This window comes from Amblyomma americanum, chromosome 3, assembly GCF_052857255.1.
Source record: "Amblyomma americanum isolate KBUSLIRL-KWMA chromosome 3, ASM5285725v1, whole genome shotgun sequence".
NCBI classification, from domain to species: Eukaryota; Metazoa; Arthropoda; class Arachnida; order Ixodida; family Ixodidae; genus Amblyomma; species Amblyomma americanum.
The window spans coordinates 132,310,282-132,327,920 of NC_135499.1; positions in this window are offsets into that span (position 1 = coordinate 132,310,282).

The following is a 17,639-nucleotide window of genomic DNA, read 5'->3' on the forward strand; positions in this document are numbered from 1 at the left end:
TTACAGATTTTGCCGACATAAGTTAGGAAGCAGAAACCTGTCCTGCCCGTATGTGACGGCCGTGCTCATGCTGACAAGTGCAACGTGCGGGTATTTTTGTGAATTGATTCCTCAAGAGTAAGTATATAGTTTCTGCATGCAATGCTCGGCCACCGCCAGAAACGTTTCATTAATGTCGTCTGCTATGCCGAGTTCGCGCGCCATGTTCGTGGACAGGCTATGGTTCGTGCATTGAGAAACTTACCCGAACCCTCGCTTTGATATGAGAAACTAGTTTGCATGTGCTAAGTGCCGGCTGTCACCGTGTCCTGGAGCTACGCTTACAGATTTTGCCGACATAAGTTAGGAAGCAGAAACCTGCTCCGCCCGTATGTGACGGCCGTGCTCATGCTGACAAGTGCAACGTGCGGGTATTTGTGTGAATTGATTCCTCAAGAGTAAGTATATAGTTTCTGCATGCAATGCTCGGCCACCGCAAGTTAAGTGTCTCCCATACTCCTGCGAGTAATCTACTGTTTGGTCACAGCAGCAGACTGATAAGTTTTCAATTCACAAAAAAGTTTTCTCCCTTCTTTCACCTGTCATGTACAGGTAGCACAGGCTACTTCTGGACAAATCCAGCTTCCTGCATAAATAGCTCCCAGCGAGAGGGCAAACGGACTTCAGGCCTAGCAGGCACCAGGCACTGTGCTCAACTCACTTCGAGTCAAGCTCCTTAGGATGCTTCGGATCTCACATGAACTGCTTTCGAAGCTGGATAACTACGTCACCGCAAAGTGCAAACTCAAGAAGTACTTTGATTTGGGCTAGTTGGTTCATAGCTTCTAGACGATGTCAGGACGGCGCGAAAAGAACAAGGACAAAAGAGGCACAAGAACACAACAGCGCCTGTCCTGTTGTGTTCTTGTGCCTCTTTTGTCCTTGTTCTTCTCGCGCCGTCCTGACATCATCTAGATGCAAACTCAAAGTGTGAACGAAACTGAACAACCGAAAAATCCAAACCACAGCGCCGCCAACAAGCCACCGGATGTCAATCCAAAGCCGCTATCTTTGCGGCAGTCCTCGGACGTTCATAGCGGATGAAGGGCAGGGCCGCCAGCTTTAACTCCAGTTGATAGTAAGAAACTCAATGCTTCCACCCCAATCCTGACGAGCGCAGCCAGTGACCGCATGGAACAGAACTGGCACTGACGTAACACGGGTAGCCGTCTTACGAAATCATCTGATAAACGTAAAAGTCCCTGTAAAAAAATGAAGCGAAGTTTACCCTGTTATCGTTTCTGAACGGTATTAGTGTCGTAGAGCAGTGTTTGCGATGTCAGCGGCAATGTAAAAGTATTGAATCCAATATGAAACCGAAAACATTAGCCGCATTCAACGAGCGATTGCTCCATGAGTATAAGCGTAAGGAGCGCTTTTTCCTTTTGGTTCACATAGTTTTCTCCTAGACTAAGAATCCCCGTGACCACTTTTAACGTCAGTGCTCAAGTAATAACAGGCTTAGTTGCTCAACGCTTACCGACTGCTACTTTCATTTTGTGGTTATGTGCAATCGAGGTCTAGGTTGATCCCCTCGAAGAATATGCCTGCTCACTACGTTCGAGGAAGTACCCATGGGAAATATTAAACAAACGTGATGTATTTTTCCTGAGTCTTGGTCTTACTTGGGTGCGGACCGGCTCAAAGCGTGCTTCGTTTCCCCACGAACAACCATCTTTTCCTTATCGCTAGTGTCCCAGCTGTTTACCTGAAAATGTAATTAGCAAGGTCTGAAGTTTACTAAAGTGACAAAAGGGATCACTTAATGACCTTCCCGCATTACAAATTAAAGGTGAACCTTCCCCATTTCCTTCCTGTTTCCTTCCTTCTCTCTTACACTCTGATCATCCCAATGCCTCAGTCTTTTTGGGCCATCCTTTGTTTAACCCACTAGCGTCAGTTTTACGTTCAAAAAACTTAGCTGAGACCGCAGTGTTGCACTGAAGCGCTAGATAAGCCTCGTTTCTTTCCATCTGTTGATTACTGCACACTCTTTCGTAAAACAAAAAACATTTCTTCAGTAATCCGTTTCCTTCTGCATTAAGAATGCGACGCTTTAGAGCGCGAATTATGCTGACTTTTAAAGATGAAGAACATTCATGCTCCATCACCTGCCCGCGAATATGAACTGCTGTCTCACTTCAGTAACGGCTGGACTGGTGCCACTTTAATTTCCATCACTTAGGCCTCAGCTGGTATAATTTACGGAGCAGATAACATGCCGCTCTTTAACCCGTTGTCGCAGAACACATTTCTTGAAAAAATTGACGAAACATTTTTGTTTGCACAAGGAGATGAGGTGCACAGACACAGTTGTCAACAAATTTCACAATTTTACTACAAATGATTAAGTGGAAAAAAGTGGGACACGTTTGTCCCGTTGGTACTAAATGGGGGTACAGAAAATGAGACGAATTTGTCCCATTGACCTACATGCGTTTCCTCACTGAGTTAGTTTCTTCCAACCACTTCATCAACTTGATCGCACTTGTTCGCTTGTTGTTGAACTTGTTCGCTCTACTTCTCCCCTCTTGGAACACCAACGAAGTCTATGCCTTTGTGCGAATTTCACAAATTTGTCTTCTTTGAATGAATGATGATGAATTTTTAAGACGCAAGGTTAGCTTTGGCCAAAAAGCATCATGGCACAAGGTAGTTTTCATTTCACAAGGTGGGATGAAAGAACCATTTCCCAAGCATTTCACCCTAAAGAAGCCTAGCACCAGGCAGGGGAAAGCTTGTTCCCATTGTATCACCGGTGGGTACCTGGCGTCACTGGAGATCGAACTCCACACCTCCCGCATGCGAGGCGGATGATCAAACCACTAGGCCACCGCTGCGGGTTTCTCTTTGCCGCTATGCTCAACTTCACCAGTGACTTAAGCTATGTTTGGCCATTTTTTTTACCCTCCTTGTTCATTCAGAAGGGCTTCTTGCTGCTGGCGGTTCGGAATGCTTGGCTATTGATGATTTTGCGCCCATGAACAGACTCTACATACGATGTTTGAGAATTACCACTCAATATTCAGTAGTTAAATGTCCCACTATTTTCAGCATGGCAAAAAAAAAGTTATTTCATCTTACTACTCGTCATTTAAAATCTTCAAAACAAGTGCACGTTGTGACCTAGAGTTGTTCCTCTCTATGCAAAAAAAAGTAACCACTCACTGGGAACTTTCATTTTTTTTGTTACATCGAATATAGCCAAAATCTTGCAAAGCACCAGAAAAAAAAAAGTTTCAATGTCCTGACTCGCTACCTGATCTAGTGGACGCGGCAGAAACCATTTTTAAAGAAATCATTGGAACCTTAAGATAGGTGCCAGCACAGCATAGGGACTGCTGAGTCCCACTGCCTCGTACGAGCCTTTAGTATAGGGAACAAAATGGGATGTGAGTGTCCCATTGTCTCAGAAAGGATAAGGTATCGTCTCTGGATTGATTTTCCCCTCGCCTACATCAAGCGAACGTCCTCTCAAACTCTCTCGCATAGTCCACTGCAAGCACTTCTTCTTTGGTCTCTCACAGAGCGGTAGCAGAGGAGGGATTGCATCGCCTCCTAGTGAACAGCACTCCTCCCAGCCCACTGTGTTCAAAGGCCGAGCGGGAGAGTGGAGAGACAGTAGCTTCTCGTGCCTACCTACCTCTCTGAGACTGCGCTACCGAGACAGGACAACCAGTTAGGGATATCCCAAATAAACAGCTCCGTCTCCTGGATGTTCTTCGGGGTTGTGTGTTGTATGTGCTGTTCTTTGCAACTACGGGAGTGGTTCGAGCTCGCGCAGTGGCCTTGACCCTGAGGGCGAAGTCGCAGCCGCGGCAGAAACCCCACAACCGATAACAAGGCACTATCGAATATCTAATTAGATGATCCCGGAGAAGTAAGAACCGTCGCAGTATTTACAGCACATGGGGTGGCAACAACAAGTGCGCCTGACGCGAACACGGTGTTGGGTTCGTCCTCCAGAAACATGCGCGCATGTAGCCCCGGAATTCTCAGATGGCAGATACGTTGCTTTATTCATAAGATGCTATCTACAATTAGGCAGAACATATTTTTAACTTCAGTTCTCGGCAAACCCGGTCGAGCGTTAGAAATATATCCAGCGCAGCATTCTCGTGTGCGTGAAGCTTTCTTTATGCATTCAAATTATTGTTTCCAGAATAGATTGTTTGTAACGCGAACATCAAGTAACAAATCTTTGCGTCTATTTTGTGTTTATCTTTCTAATAATATATCACGTTGTGTTTACTGCATACAGTGCAATGCCCAAAATGTACTACATTAAGCCAATTCGATAATGCATTCGATGTGTTTTCATTCTGGTTTTTCATATATTGGCATTGTTATGATGTGAACACTAGTGCATATATGAAATGATCTTGCTTCTTTGTCTCTCGCGATTATTTCATCCGCTCACTCCCCTAAGAAATGGCCAAGCGCGCCCCGAGGGCACTTAAATAACAGCAAAATAAGCAGCTTATTTAGTGCTAGAAAAGCGCCTTTATTTAAATTTATTATTGTTAAGTTCTGTATACCACTTATGACACCATGCATTACCAGGAGCTCCCTGTGACGTCGCAGTGTGTAAAGGGGGTACGCCTCACCACGCTGAGTTCCCCACAGGTCAAATGGCCACCGACATTTAAAAATAAACGATTCAGAATGCAGAAGACTCAATGGAGGTTGTGGTTACCTCTCCGACGGAGACGCAGGCTCACCGGACTACCGCCGCCAGAGAAGCAGTAAGTCACATACAGCGCATGACTCTGGCCCAAGTCTAGTGTAAAAATTGTGTATGTTTCCGGAATTCTTTTTCCGGTGAGCTCTCCACCACTTAGCCACAAGTGTTCATTCAGAGTTTGTTTTGTCGGCTGTGAATACATTCCGGATTTCTTCGACAATGAAATAGTTGCTACTACCTTGCACTAAATATACTAAACCTCATACGAATGACACAGCGCCGTAAGTTATTGTTCAATGAATCGATTCCAGCTGCGAAAATTTTTAGATTCCGAAGTGTGTATTCTAAAATGGGAATTGTAAACAGTGGATTCCAACGTCCTGAAGTAACACATATGCTAATTTAGAACAATTGGGATTCTGTAGTGCGCGGTGACGTCACACAACACACGGGTGCCAATTGCATTTCGTCGCCGCCGAGTCCGTGATTGGAATGACTACTTTAGACAGCCCATTCATAATTATTCTTTAAAAAAATGCATTGCATTACCAGCAGGTATACTACGCCGAATTGAACGACGTAAAAAAAGGTTCACAAACAGCAAGGCTTTCAATGAAAACATACACAAGAGGATTTTGCTTGTTTACTGATATAATCAGAAGCGGCTGCTGCGACCATGGCGTTCGGGCAACGAGTTCAGGGTTCAAACACAGAGCAGCGGCAAAAACGCCCTGGTACAGTAAATTCTAAGATTCCGGTGAAAGCTAAAGGACCTCAGGAGATCCGATCTATCTCAAGGCCTCGCGCCTGGTATGCCACATCACCCACGATGCTGCTTTGACGTGTAAAAGCAAATACATCATCAAAATCAAAGGAAAGATCACGTTTGCGTCGAAACACGGTGCTGAATTAAGATTATTACTCCACATTTTGCGTTCTCCTTCTTTCTTGCTCTGTAGGAAACTTCTCTCGCGAAATCCCGTCTAGAAGCATATAGCACATAGACAGAAGAACTCAGGCAAATATTTTTTTTTTAAATCAAGAACTTTCCTTCTCGAATCTTTGCATAGTTTGTTTTTTCAACTTCATTCTTTCTTTTCTTTCAAGTCGATAAGAAAGTCGATTATAAGATCCATATAAGAAAACGTGGGTCAATACGAGCCCTCGGGGTTTTCCGCAGCATGCTACGCGCAGGTTTATCAGGAAAGACAAACACGCGAGTACGTGTAGGCGGAAAAACTTACGAACGAGGATGGAAAACGGAAGATGGCGCTGCTCGGGGAAGAAATGAAAAACACGGTGCGATGGAAAGGACACCAGGTGGGCGGAGCTGTTTCTGTATTATTCTTAATGCAAAGAGCAGAAATATAAACAAAAAAACCAAACGTGCGAAAAGTAATCTAATAAACTTGACGCAATTGCGCAACATTTATAGATACCGTAAATTAAATAAAGCTGATTATGAGTAAGTGACTGAATCGGAATTCGCACTGCAACTCGTTATGGAAATACGGGACTTGTTTACGACTAGGCACAAGGATTGCTATTGGTTGACAAAGCGGAAAAACGCCATACATGCGCATCAATTTGATGAACGGCATTAAATTAGGGAGAATAACTTTTTGTTTTGTTCTTGGTTTTTCTAAAAAAATCGCTCCAAGAATTTTCTCCTTACCCTCTACACTTTCGAGCTTTAAAAAAATATCGGAAGCCGGAGAAACCTGTCCAAGCAGGATTTACCGATTTTGTGGACGCTGAATGACCTCCGATTTATTCTCCGAGATTTGTAGTTAATTTCCGCTGCGAGCTTTCATAATATGTCAGGAAATAATTATCAATGAATTTCTAGACATCTAATTTTGGTGTCAGTGCTCCACCATGGCACGCGAATCTCAATCTCTGGAAACTACATGAAATGTCTCAAACACTAAAATTCATGTAAGTTCTCGCACCTTGATCTCATCAAATTTAGCTCCATATCAGGAAGAAGAGTAGAAAACACTCGATACATTTATGATAACAAACTAAATAAAAACAAATTTGTTCGTTAATATTGCTAGCATGTAGAAAAAGGGACAGGATTGCACGTAAGCCTGCTTATGAGCGAAAATGAGAGATCCTTAAATTTTCCTGTCATCTCCTTCTGCCTATATTTTCCTTATATTTGTTTTCTGTGTTTTCACTGTTTTTTTGTTTTTGTTTTTTTAATTTTTTGTTCACGTTTAACTTTAATTTTTAGTTGCTTTTATTTTTAATGTTTATTATTATTATTTTCACTCCTGGTTTTTTATTGCTTTACATATATGTTGCTTATGAACTGTTGCTTAATGAACTTCTGTATTTTTGTTATATTTCCCATGCAACTTATGGTTGACAGTTCGTGTGAGCAACTACCGTCCACGCCACTCATGAGCCAAGAAAGTCTTACGCTTTAATAATGATGCGAACGTCGAACAGTACCAACCTGCTCCACGAGCAACGAAGTTGAGATTGCACGTGTCTTTTACGACCCGAGTATGGTATCAGGATGTCAGCTTACCATGCCTGCCTAGAAACCAGTCGCAAGCAAAAAGTAAGGACCAGAATGAAAACGGAGTGCCGAGAACGCAGGCAGGGCTGACTGTGCCCGCTCAATGACGGCTGCGTAATCCTTCCAGACGCGTCCACGGTCACCAGAAAACGGCGGCGGAGAACAGACTATCAGTAGCGCTACGGTCTTCCCGGTGCGCTCGAATTTCTTCGTGGTTTCCCTTGGGTCCGCGAGATAAGCCGCACGCCGGGCAATTCTATTTCCAGTGCCGTGCAGACGAGCATTTCGAAACAGCCCGTATTTCAGGAGGCAGCCACGAAACGTATATCTGAGAGCGGTCACCACAGTCGGCGAACAGATGGGGCTTCTGCGAGCCACGATGATACACAGTTTTTTACATAAAAGTATTTCTGGAAGGTTGTTACAAAACCGAAACTCAAAATCCGTTCCTGCACATTTTTGCAGCACTAACGTAACTTTTACGTTTCGCGATCCAGCTATTTTTTCCCCTTCTCTACTGTAGGAGAAAAATAGGGAAAGTTACAGTTAATAAAACGCTTCTTATAATCACTGCCTGTATACTGAAGAACATTCGGGTCAACTCATAAGAAAAAGGTTACAGTGACTATAAAAGGATCTCACCCTAGAGGCATGCGGAACAGTAATCAATAAGGCCTACTTTTGAAGTACGTTGTTCTTCTTCTGAAAATCTGTTGCGTGTTAAAAAGGGTGTATCTTTTTCTGCGACATAAAAGTCGTAACATTGCAGCAGGGCTGCACACAAAGGACTGAAGCATTACGGGCGAGCCACGAAATTGGTCGCATGTTTGAGTAAAGGCTGTACATTTCATTCAGTTTTATTTCTTTAGGTTCTTACTATCGCGGTAATGCAAAACAGTCATAACTACTAAGTGTGTCGAGCCAGAGATGCCAATGCGGATATATATAAGGTTTCTTACTGTTTTCAGGTCTCAGTACTATAGGTTCGTTATAGCCCACCAAAATTTGCATTGATCAGTGTCGACAAATGCTTGGATACAGACATTTATGTCCAAACACCGAAGCACATCCACGTGCTCCACAATGCCTGAGCACGCGGTTATAGAAGAAAGGACTTAAACTAATACGTAATTCTGCGTAATTCAAATGATTCTATTTTTTCTGATGTTTCGGTCTTTTTCTGCCGTTGTCGAAATAAAAGGTAACCTGCCAGAAGTTTTCAGTAAAGGCCTATAGCGCTGTTCCGTACGAAAGGGTGTTTCTTCAGAAATGAAACAGTGACAGGACCATACCCGTACGGATCACACCAAGGCGTGTATGAAGAAAAGGCAGACAAAAGAAACACACGCAGCTTAAGTATGCCGAAGTGCGATCAACTACCGTACGCGAAGCGAAAGATATAAACTGGCTAATGCGCAGATAGAATAGCGAAGGCAGGAAGAAGTGCGCACAAAGCAGCACGGGAAGAGCGAAATCACGAATATTAGTGTGTCACCTGAAGTGTATTTGACAGACGAAAATTCCAGCACGTCATCCATAGCATGGCGTCGCCCGAATTTCGGTGGCAGCGAGATCTACTACCGATTCTTTGGTGTTCCCATTCGTTGGCATTCATGCATCCTCATAGCGATAGATAGATACTCAGAGCGGAGGAAGAAGACGAAGACCTAGTGGGTGGATACGTGTCTGCTTCTAGGTCTGTGTTTTCGCTTTTCGCTGTCTTCTCGTGTGTGGCGTGGGTCGGACAGTGCCCTCCGTGCGACCGAATGCTGACGACGCCCCTACGGAGAAATTCCCGGCACGGCGGGCGCATTCTCAAGTGAGAAAACCCAACCGGAACCCTCAGGGGCAAGCTAGGCTTAGCTCGGCGCTGCCGAGCGAGGCCGCGCTACGCGTCTGCATGGATTCTGCGTTGTCGACGACGGCTACGCGGATGCCCGCTGTGTTGCCACCTGACGCAGCCTCCACGTCCACGCAATCGTCAGCGCCTCTAGGCCTCCAGCCTGCGCCGTCTTCCGATGCTACGACTTTGCCCTGTGACATGGACTGCTCTACCGCCTCCGTGCCCGTGGCACTCCCTCAAGAAACTGTGCCCGTCGCGCCAGTTCAGTATTCCCACCAAGGGCCGTCACCAGCGTCTGAGCCTCCTCCACAGATGCCTCCCGCGAGTCAAGGCTCTCTTTCTCCTGCTGCGAACTCGTTCCGCGTTACCATCAAGCCTACATTGCGCTTTGATATGACTGCCATCCCTGCCCGGAATGTTCAAGCCACAATTGACCATGCCCTTGGCTCTTCGAACTACTGCGGGTTTGTCGTCCATCGCCCATCGAACACCATCACGGTAAACTTGTCATCCTTGATGGACGCCCAGAAACTTTGCGCAGTTACGCGGATCCCCCTGGATGACAGCAAGCATGTCCCGGTGCAAATATATTTTGCATCTGGTCCTGACACACTCCGCTGCATGGTTTATCATGTCGACAGCACGAGCCCTCCCGAGGAGGTGCGCGCCAATATTCGCTGCTCAACTCATGTTGTACTGCAAGCACGGCCTATGGGTCGCCGGGGCTCATACCTGCTCATCCTGCAAGGCCCGTTGACTCTCCCGAAGTACCTTACCTACTACGGTGCGATCGTCAAACCACAGCCCTTCCGACCTCGTCGTATTTTTTGCTATCACTGCCACAAAGAAGGACATATGCAAAATACCTGCCCTAATCCAGCAGCTGTGGCCGACATGAATGAACCAACAGCTCATTGTGCCCTGTGCAAATCGCCGGACCATGACATTCGCTCCCCCGCTTGTCCAAAGAAGAAGCAAGCGAAGAAGGTTCACAAGTCGCCTGCCAAAATGGATGTCCCTACAAGTAATCGCTTTGCAGCTCTCGCATGTGACGACAACGACTTCCCTGAACTTCCTTTATCTGAGCCTGCTGCTCACCATACGTCTCCTCGCCAGCGTACATATGCACAAGCGGCTCACCTTCCCGGATCAAATGGTACGCCCAAACGTCCAGTGCATCCATCACATGTGGATACTACAGATGAAGACACAGCTTTAGACAATGCAATCGCGGAGGCTCGCCGCCGACTAGACGAACTCACCCAGCGCCGGGAACAGCGTCGTTCTCAATCCTCTCGAAGAATTCTCATAACTCGGGAGCAATCATCAGAGGAATCACCTAGGGTAAGCACTGGCCCACAATCAGGTGCCGACCACCTGTTAGCCGTGACTACCCCGACAGTGGACAAGATATTAGCGCTGATGAAGCAGGTGACATCCCTCATCGTGGAAGCTCTTCGGCCTCGTCATGGATAGCGCATCATCATCGGTGGTGGTGCAGTGGAACTGTCGAGGTTTCGCTAATAAGGCCTCTGAAGTGAACATCCGCCTTCGCGACGGAAAGCTGAGGGCATGGGCGTTCCTACTGCAAGAGCATAATGCACTCCCACGCCTTTCAGGTTTCTGCGCATACCATTCACCATCTATCCCTGATCGCCGTTGCACCACCTCCTCCCTCAGCCCAGGTAAATCTGCAATTTATATTCACAGTTCAGTTCCGCACACACCGCTCGACCTTTCACGGTGGTGCAACACACGTCAAGAGGTTGTCGCCCTTCTCGTAAAACCTGCACGCACACCCCTTATTCTAGTTTCTTTTTATAGTCGTCCTGGCTCCGCATCTCCCAATCTGGGATGGGTTCGTTTTCTACGTTCTACCAACTCGGGTATCCCTATTCTAGTTGGCGGTGACTTCAACGGCGCACACACTGCGTGGGGTTACCCATCGGATTCCTCAAGGGGTTCACACATCCAAGGGAGCTTTTCAGATCATTCCTTTCAAATTTTAAATCACCCGAATACTTCTACCCGCCCACGAGGTGGCCCGTATTCACCTGATTTGACTTGGTGGTTAGGCCCCGGTAACCCTCGTTGGGCTGTTGATTCTGATACTTGGGGTAGCGATCACAGCCCTATTTTTATCTCCCTCACGCCTACGCGTCTACGGAAAATACGCCGCACTGTACGAATAACATCATGGGATTCTGTACGCGCAGACAATCATTTATCTACATTCAACCCCTCTTCAGCATTGTCTACTCTATCTGATGTTCTCGCTACTCACACTATTACCACTACTGTAAATGAAGATGACCCAAACCCGGACATACATCTCTTGAATCTGTGGGCTCTTCGTCGCCAGGCGGATCTTTACGCTACTCGTCACCCCGATGACCCTTCGGCTCTTCCTACTCTTCACCGCGCTACCGCACGGGCGCGGCGCTATGCAAAGCGGCTAGGCAGGCAACGCTGGGCTGCATGGTGTGCCCGCCTGTCCTCTACGCAGGGCAATCGACATCTTTGGAGAGTGTTTCACGCCATGGAGCGCCCTTCTCAGGTTGCAGATTACACAGAGAGCATTCGCCTCGCGCTAAATGTGGATGAGGACACATTTGCACAACAAGCGGCCCGTCAATTTTTTCCAAACCATGACTGCACCGCTACGTCTCCACCTGACTTATCGGTAACAGAGCCCCCCGATGGGATTACTTCTGACCTCACCATGGCAGAGCTGCTGGCCTCCATTGACCGTTTAAAAACTACTACTACTCCCGGGCACGACGGCATACCTAACTCCTTATTCCGTAACTTGGAAGGGAGGGCTTTGGAAACCCTACTTGATACTTTTAACGAAGTGTGGCTTTCTGGCATCATGCCGGGAGACTGGAAGCATTCTATTGTGGTTCCAATCCCCAAGTCAGGTCAGCCTCCAGTATCTCTCTCGGCCCTTCGTCCAATTTCCCTTACCCCTACCATCTGCAAGCTTTATGAAAACATTCTAGCCGCACGCTTATCATGGTGGCTGGAATCCCATGATTGTTACCCAGATTCCCAAATTGGTTTCCGCCCACATATTGGAACGGAGGACGGCCTTGCTACTTTGGCTGCTGACGTGCTTGACCACTCTCCACAGAGTCACCTTGTACGAACCGTAATCGCTACAGACATAACAAAGGCATATGATAACATCCTTCACTCTGCCATTCTTGCCTCCCTTCAAACTCTTGGTCTCCCTCACCGGTTCCTCCTCTCCATTCACGCCTTTTTAGCAAATCGAACCTTCAGCGTGCGTGTCCACGGAAAGCCCTTTGGTAATTTCACTTCCAATAGAGGAGTGCCGCAGGGCTCCGTTCTCGCCCCCACATTATTTAATGTGGCTTTAGTTCCTCTGGTTCGAGCCCTAGAGACCATCCCTTCTATCCGCGTGCTTGCATATGCCGATGATATCACCTTGTGGTGCTGTCATCCAGATGCGTCTATTCATCAGTCGGTCCTTCAACACGCGCTGGATGTATTGACATCTCGCCTCCCACCTTTGGGTCTAACACTCTCTCCTACTAAATCATGTTTCATTCGAATTGGAAATAAAGCCGCCTTACGGAAAGCTCCCCCTTTAAATTTTACGGTACATAATTCTCTGATTCCTAAGGTAGAAACTGTTCGTATTCTTGGTCTTCTCCTCCATACATCTGGGACTGGCACCCCGTGGCTGACAGCCACCCGTAAATCGGCTCACGCTACTCTAGGTCTGATTCGTCGCATAGCTATGCGCTCTGGTGGCGCACGTGCTCATACGGCCCGCCAGCTTGTGCGCTCTATTCTTCAGCCACGGATAGTATATCAGGCTCAATTTCAACGTCTCACCCGCCGACAGTGGGACTCCCTTGAAGCTATCAATCGTGAGGCTATGCGCGTCATAACGTATCTGCCTCGTTTAACACCCATACCTGTGCTACAGGAGTTCGCCCAACTTAATACACTCAGTGAAATCATCGACCAACGGGTGGCAAATAGAGCTCGAAAACAGTCTCTCAAACTTCATCGTTTAAAGACACTTCCACCGTGGTCCTATTGCCAGCTCACTGACAATCGCCCCACTGTTTCCCCGTCGGTATCAGCAGCGTATCTGCCTGAAGGGTGCATATTATACACGGATGAATCTCATTCTGCAGAGAGGGGAGTTACTGCTGTGTATAGTCCATCTCATCCGCATCTCAACTCTCGCGCGACGTATACTGCGGATACGTGCACTCCCCTGGCATTGGAACTTCAAGCCATTTACAATGCCATTGCTTCCCTTCCGCTCGTTCCAACATTCAATACAGTTCACATTTACACCGACTCCCGCGCCGCCCTTAAACAGCTGAAGGCTGTTCGACGAACGTTCCAGATTTCACAATCTATTCATGTGCTCTGCGCAAAGTATCCATGTCCTGTGCGCATACACTGGATTCGCGGCCATGCCCAGGATCCACATAACATTCAAGCGGATGCTATGACTCATCTTCATACATTAGACGATCCGCCACCTTCCCCTCTTCCCCCAGATCCGTTCCTGTCCCACGTTTCCGATTCCGAAGTTCTGCGCCAGCGAACACGCGCTCTAATTCCTCCGTGTTCGCACCCTCTCCCCCGTAGTCTTACTCGGCAGGAGGAGGTATCCGTGCGCCGGATTCGGGCAGGGGCGGCTCTGACACCATCTGTCCGTCATCGGTGGCGTGCCAAAGATCTGCCACTACCTGACAGGTGCCCTCACTGTGGCGCTGCACCGGACATATGTGATGTGCGGCACTTGTTGTGGACGTGCCCAGCGACGGCTGCTATCAGAAAACGGCTCCTCAGGGAGGTTGGCCTGCGGTGGAACCGCGAAAGTGACTTCGTGAAGTGGACAATGGACAACCGTTTCATTAACAACCTCTGCGACTACCTCAGCGCAACGGTTCTTCACTCCTTCTTTTAACTTTCAATCCCGTGCATTCCTTCCCCCCTTTCCTTTTTCAACTTATGCCTCATGGCACACTTCTCGAATAAAAAAAAAAATACTCAGAGCGTCTCCCCTTTAAAACGGTGTGGTCACAGGCGACACCAGGCTCACTTCATTTTTTTTCTTTAAATTTTTCTAATTAATTTCTAAAACCTCGAAGTACAATCTAGAAATCAGCCTTATTCAATATAAATTTCATTGACTTTTTTGCTACGCCAACTTCGAAACCTGAGATCATACGTTGACATCACTGCCCTGCTTTTAAGCCGCCAATACTCAAACTGTGTACTACTAATGTGCATCGCAAATGCACTAACATTTCCTCAACTGTCTTTAAACCCTACGGGTTACAGGAGACTATTTCGGCTTGCCTCGATTTAATGATGAATACTACCACATTCTAAAAATATGTGTCACGAGACGGGCGCCAATTAACTAGCGACACTCCACGAAAAGTAGAACAACAAAATTTTATTCTATTTTTCTTGCTCGCAAAGCGGCTCTTTTTAAAGGAGCATTTGCCTGCTGTCCCGCCAGTTCGCACTATGACGCAACCCATCGCTCCATTTAACTCTGGCGCCACATCTCGGCAACCAAACGAATCGAAGAGTCGAGAAGGGTAGCATTGCAAAGCGAAGCGATGTGATTGGCATTGAAAAAATTACGAGCAGCACTGAATTCTCCTTACGTGCGGAAAAGCGAAAACTGTGTGCGATCCGCCACCTGCGCCATCTGCTGGGCCAGCGCCGTTCATTGCGAGGGATTTTTTTTAAGGGCGCATGATGGCACTACGACTGCACTCCAAGCACAGAGGAAATGGGCCGGAAACGGAGGAAATTTGTTAGTCACTTGATTGAGACATCTGTAATTAACGTGCTAATATTTACACATGTAAGCCTTAGTACATGTATCTAAGATATGTTTTCAAGAACTGTGCATTCACTAGACGCGTCTTTATTCAGCTTGAAACGTCGAAGTGCAGTGTCGTGGCGGAGTTGTCGAAACAGGCAAAAAGAAAAGTGTCCTGCGGAGTGGCAGCGTCCCCGTCTCGCACGCTGGCGGCATTCGATTTCCACCTATACCCCAATTTTGTGTTCTTATTATTTTAAATGCCATTCAAGTGCGGGAACTTCTGCGGACAGCCTGTGTCTAAAACTTCTGTCCACGCCACTGATGAGCCAAGAAAGGCCTTGGCCTTAACAGAGGTGACGTTGTGCCTGCATGCTGCTCATACGAAGACATTGCAGAACTAGAGGCTCACTTCCACTTGAGCTTTAGCACTGGCTGGCACCGCATCCAATAGCAATTACTGCTCGATTTGTAGAAGAGAAAAAAATTTTCTCTGGTTAAACCTGGAGTGACGCGATAGCTACAGCTGGCCGAGTGGAACTTGGTCACCTGGCCAACCACGTGACAAACCGCGTGATCAGCCATGGCGCCGCGCCGCCCGCAGCTGCCCACACCCCGTGACCAATCACGAGCCAGCGTGGCGGCGCAGCCACAGGGTAGCGGAGCCGCCACGCTGAAGGCTCGAAATGCTACCGTAATGTAGCTATCGCTACAAAAGAGGTAACCTTTAATGGTTTTCAGCTACAGAGGATGGCTTCACTTGGTTTATAGTATACTTTAAGCATGCCTGCCGTACTTAAAGAGGAGCATAACAATCTTTTCACTCTTTTGTAGCGATAGCTACATTACGGTAGCATTTCGAGGCTTCAGCGTGGCGGCGCCGCCACCCTGTGGCTGCACTGCCACCCTCTAGCTGCGCCGCCACGCTGTCACGTGGTTGGTCACGTGGTGCGAAGCATCTGCCGGCGGCGTGGCGCGTTGGCTGATCACGTGGTTCGTCACGTGGCTGGTCACGTTACCAGCCACGTGGTGCGGAGCAGCTACTGCTGCCGGCGGCGCGGCGCGCCGGCGAAACCGAGCTGCCGCAGTTGTGCGCAATCGCCGTGTCAAGTGGGAGGAAGATGAAGGCACGCCGAGCGAAACTATAGATCATTTTGAAACAATAGATCGTTTTCTCCTCTCTTTCCGGCGGTTAGCAGTTAAGAGAAAATAGTATTTGTAAGTCTCTCTTTCGAGGCTAGGGCTCCCTCTGTCTCTTACAGTTCATCTCTCGTTCGGTGCGAGCGCCAAGGGATTCCCGTTAAGCAGTGTTTGCGGATACCTTCATGATTACATAAGTGCAACTGATCGATTACCTTGTTATCTGTATAGAAAATTTTGTCGCATGTTCAAAAATGTTTGATTCTATTCCTCATAATTCATATTTCTTTAATTCTGTTGAATTTTCCAACTTTTATCTTAATTCAGTCTTCTCACGCCTATTTTTCCCCGCGCAAGTACCTCATTGGAATTATCTAATTATCTACTGAACCTTGGCCAATATTCCTGCGTGGGTATGTGCCATGCTTACTAAGGAGAACAAGAAGAAGAAGAGCGAAACGGAGCGGCGAAAGACTGACTTTGCAATTCAGCCCGCCGCGGTGGCTCAGTGGTTAGGGCGCTCGACTACTGATCCGGAGTTCCCGGGTTCGAACCCGAGCGCGGCGGCTGCGTTTTTATGGAGGAAAAACGCTAAGGCGCCCGTGTGCTGTGCGATGTCAGTGCACGTTAAAGATCCCCAGGTGGTCGAAATTATACCGGAGCCCTCCACTACGGCACCTAATTCTTCCTTTCTTCTTTCACTCCCTCTCTTATCCCTTCCCTTACGGCGCGGTTCAGGCGTCCAACGATATATGAGACAGATACTGCGTCATTTCCTTTCCACCAAAAACCAATTATTATTATTATTCAACTGAGCAAGTTCCACTCGGCCAGCTGTAGCTATCGCGTCACTCCAGGTTTAACCAGAGGTAAGCCACCACCAATTTTTGTTTATATTTTTAGCGCATTACAAGATACGCTACCCTTTACAGGTTGCCGAACACTTTGGCAGCCTGCCTCAACGTTTCCAGAACAGTGACCGTCACGCTTTTGAGAAAGTGCCGAAGCTCTCAGAACTCAAAACCTGTATCAATATCGAAGCACACCACCGCGCAGCAGCTGCTTTCTATGTTACTTGACTCAACGTAAATCGTTAAACCATGCGAAAGCCCAGCACAAAAGAGCGGCATATGAATACGTCTGAAATTGTTATCCTTAGCTTCAAGACACAGCCTTATTGTTTCTTTATTTTATCGATAACTTTTTCGAGTAGCAGTTCCGCACACCGAATTAGGCACATGCTAAACACAACTAAAGATTTTTTCGCGGCGCACAAACAACTCAAGCTTAGCGTGAAGCACGGAAGGCTGAACTGCCAATGCAAGTGTCATGATCGCTTATATATATGCAATGCTGTGAGCTGTCTCCCAAGTCTTGAGTTTTTGTGAAGCAAAAGACAAGAGGATTGTATATGGTGTCACTGCTCTTGCAAATTAATAAAAAAAAATGTTGACTCCAAGCTCCAGTCTATGTATGGCCTCGGATAAGACAGCTATGACGTCAAGGACGAGCGATACGCTATCTTATCTTTGCCCTTGTCAATAATACACCTCAGAAAACAAACATATTC